Below are 3,004 nucleotides of genomic sequence, written 5' to 3' on the forward strand. Positions count from 1 at the left end.
GTGTTTCCTGAGAAGAATTGGAGGTCGCTTCAAAGGAAATAAATAAACCACAACTGATGTGCTGATGTTTTAAAGAGAAGAGGCAATTGCTAAAAATGACCATCCAATTTCCATTACTTACTACAGTCATTAGAAACAAGGAATATGTTTATTGATCTGAAGTGGTTCAAACAGTATTTTCTTTGTTCAAACCAATTTAGCTGGAGGAAAAGTCAAGAGTTTGCCTTGAGTGGAGGCGGTGGTGGGGGGGATTGTGGAGAGAAAGAGATTCTTTACATAAAAACTGTTGTTTTTCTATCCTCGGGCCACTCATCTAAGAAGAATAACTGGGTTTCTATTAAAGCGAAGCAATTTTTGCCCCTGATCACTATTGGTTTAGCTCTAGGCCCTTGAGACTCAAAGTAGGTTTGGCATTAGCAATATCAGTATAATCCGGGCATACATTAGACAGGTAGATTCTCTGGCCCCACCCCAGTCCTAACTGAATCATCATCTAGTTTTTAACAAGATGTTTCCTGATTCATAGGCACATTAATGTTTGAGAAGTACCAGTCTAGACCAACATGAATGGTTATTTAAACAGTTGATAGAAAAAAGAGATGGTTAAATAAAGGAGGAAATACTATCTGATAAAAGCACTTTTGTCCAAAGATTTGTTGGTGTTGATAAACTTGCTCCTATCCACTTAACCCAGGTTTGAAGTAAAAACTTGATAGGCCCATTCTGAAATGACGTTTACCAGCTCCAGCGTCCTCATGGTTGACTGAGCTCCCACAAATGGTTGCTGCCTTTGTTTGTGTCCCCAGGTGAGCAGAAATGAGTGAACAAGCAGAAAAAAGCAGTTCCGTGCGAGAGAGACCTGCACGTCCAAGTTCTCCTGAGAAACCAAGTGAGATGGAACTGAAGCAGATGAAACGGGTGGAGCAGCAGTTAAAACGGTTGTCATTTCAAAATTCCGGGCCTCAGGCAGCCAACTTTAACCCTAAATTAAGGCAGCTGATGAAGGAAGGGCAAATGGCAAGCAAGAATGAGTCTGTTGCTGTAAAACGCAAAGTCAACAAGTATGACGAAAAGGGCAGGCTCACCTTCAATCAGGCTGACCTGTGTGACTGCCTTGATAAAGACTGCCAGGGTTGCTTCTACCCGTGCCCCAAGTGTAACTCCACCAAGTGCGGGCCCACTTGCCGCTGCAACCGCCGCTGGGTCTACCACACCATAGTCGATGAGAATGGGGAGGTCATCAGCAAGATGCCATTCGACCTCTCTGACTAGGAGCAGCCCTCCAGGCTGATGCATTTTCTCTGATTTGCAGTTATACCAGCCTCTGTCTCCTGGGTGAATTTTAGGACTGGGGGAAAAAAAGTTTTACAAATATAGTTTAGACTAGTTAGTGTTCTCTGAAGCCATAGAACCCTGTGTAATGCACTGTCTTTCTCTAACCTTCCTGCTGTGATGACTCAGATTCCTCCCCTGGTAGCCAGCAACTGAATTCCTACTCTGCTCTCGGGTTAAAAATCCCTTTCCTCTTTGCTGGTACCTTAGGAGATGGAGTTTTAGGATTTTTAGAATTCTGTAGCTGAGAGCTTATCTTGACAAAGAACATATGTTTATAATAGTTACCGTTAGGATCTTACACATTATCAATTCTAAATCAGAATTCTATTTGGATTGACTTGCACTGCATATTCATAGTCTCATGCTTTTAGTGTTACTGTTTTAACAATATTAAAATGAAATTTGTTTTTTAAAAAAAAACATTTACTAGGCCCCATGGCCAACTGTCCCAACATATGAGCACAAAATGAGAGATTCAATTTAAGTGATATCCAAAATGCCAACTGGAAGCAGACTTCAAAGGACAAATTTTAATCTAATTGTTACCTAGAAATGATTTAAAAGCAGTTTTTTAGTTGCTAAGGTTACCAGCCACACAGAACTGGCCAACGTGGTATAAAATTCCTAAGCCTAAGTTGCATTTGGTCTTAGAGGTATAGGATTTAAGGAAATTCAGCTAGAGTTTCTGCTGACCTCAGTGAAGATACCATCTCAGAAGACTGATGTGAAACATCTGGGCCAGGTTTGGCAGCTATTGTGCAAATCTGTTTCTAGGGAAAATCTCTATGAAACTGTTCACACCCACAGCGTCATCGGGAAAGTTTCTCTTCAGTCATCTTTGATACCAAGTTTTATTCAAATGATCTATCTGTAAGGAGAAAATTGCTTTTTCCACTTTTCCACGTTTATGTCTCATGAACATTTAATTGCTCCTTCTGAAGCTTTGGATTCGGCACAAAGAGTTCAGTCTTTCCACTGAACACAGCTGTGCAGGCCCTGGCCGAGGCTGCAGAAATAATGGGCTAAAAATAGACAGAAGGCTCCTATCTCTATCCCACCAAATGGCTATGTATGTTTACCCACTAGAAAATATTCACCTGTAACCACTTTTGCCTCTGACTAACTCACCCAAAATCTCTGTGTGGCAAATTAATTAATAAAAAGCATTTAATTTTCCTTACTTTGATTTTTTTGTGTGTGAGAAAGTGTGTGTGTTTTAGACCCAAGAGAGAAAAAAAAAAACATTTCCCCCCCTTCCCTGAAGCAAATCCATGTTTTGTTCTTGGGCAAACACCAATCACTTTCCATCAGAAATTCCTGATAGTGATATTAGGTTGGTGCAAAAGTTTTGCCTCATCCACCATATTCACCTGACCTCTTGCCCACCACTTCTTCAAGCATCCTGACAACTTTTTGTGAGGGAAAGGCTTCCACAACCAGCAGGAGGCAGAAAATGCTTTCCAAGAATTTAATCAAATCCTGAAGCACGGATTTTTTTTTTTAATTTTTATTTTTACTTTATTTTACTTTACAATACTGTATTGGTTTCGACATACATTGACATGAATCCACCACGGGTGTACACAGATTTTTAAAAAGTTATTCATTTATCTTTAAATGTTATTTTTTAATTGAAGGATAATTGCTTTACAGAATTTGTTTTCTGTCA

The 3,004-nt window shown here is 39.9% G+C and overlaps 1 pseudogene; it reads left to right on the forward strand.

Annotated features, from left to right (window-relative positions):
• Positions 1-816: 816 nt before the first annotated feature.
• LOC138072016 (ARL14 effector protein-like pseudogene) lies at positions 817-1,272 on the forward strand (annotated as a pseudogene).
• The last annotated feature ends 1,732 nt before the right edge of the window (positions 1,273-3,004 follow it).

The sequence above is a fragment of the Capricornis sumatraensis genome, chromosome X (assembly GCF_032405125.1).
Source record: "Capricornis sumatraensis isolate serow.1 chromosome X, serow.2, whole genome shotgun sequence".
Classification (NCBI taxonomy): Eukaryota; Metazoa; Chordata; class Mammalia; order Artiodactyla; family Bovidae; genus Capricornis; species Capricornis sumatraensis.